We start from the raw sequence: 1092 nt of genomic DNA on the forward strand, positions 1-1092 counted from the left end.
CAAACTCGACCAAGTGGCTTGACAAAAGGCTTTTTGGGAATGAAATGCTCAAATCTTTATTCACAACGGGTGGATATGACTAGTATTCAAAATTGTCCTCATTTCACTTTCACATTTCAAAAATTTAAGATGGGGTTTGTCCCTTCCGGGCTAGTGTCCTTTGCTTTCGCCAATCGCTCATTAGGCAACCGGTTATCCTCTAGACAATAGCTTTTCGGGGTGATAGTCACTCTGTCTCTGGGCGGCCGAATTCACAACCGTATGGGGGCCCAATTCAATGGATCCCGCACCAAAGCACATCGAAGTGGTACGCCTCCATCAAAACAACTTAAATTTCTCAACTTTCAACAATTCATAACATTTGAGGTTTCCTTGGCATTACATTACTTCCACATGACAAAATTTCTTTGAAATGAGCACTTCAAGCTTATTGATAGAAAATATTTTTGGGTTGCCTTACCACAAGGTCAAACAAGGTCACCTAGACAAGTTAACCAAGTCCACATCGCATCACGGGGTTGGATAGGTGACTCACATGCAAACCCTTGACTAGGCTTTGGGTCATGGGTCAAAAGACACTAGTATGACACTATCTAGGGTGTTTTACAACCATTCTAGTAGGCAAAGTCTTAAGTTGAACAAGTATTTGTAATGGCTTAGTTGCTCTTGTCAAAGTTCCTAAATAGGCATTTTTCAAAACATTTCTAACATGCAACTACATGCCATGATGCAACTAATATAAACATCCTAATTCAAGTGATTCTATCAACTAATATGACATATAAACTAAATGCAAGTCCTAAGTTCACATTGTTATACCGCATCAATCAAAATAAAGCCACATAGTCATCAACATAAAGAGGAAAAAGGAGATTGGAAAGATCATACCATGCGGTCTTCAATATCCTCATGTCTCAGATGTGGCGTAGTCAATCAATGTGAACAAGGATAGAACAAACACAATATATACAAGATAATATATACAAGTCTATAAAAGGAAATAAACATGTTTTTGGGTTTTCAATTTTCAAATTTTTATGATTTTTGAGATTTTTCAATTTTTTTTGGATTTTTGAATAAGAGTTAAATGTT

Source organism: Silene latifolia, chromosome 11 (assembly GCF_048544455.1).
Source record: "Silene latifolia isolate original U9 population chromosome 11, ASM4854445v1, whole genome shotgun sequence".
NCBI classification, from domain to species: domain Eukaryota; kingdom Viridiplantae; phylum Streptophyta; class Magnoliopsida; order Caryophyllales; family Caryophyllaceae; genus Silene; species Silene latifolia.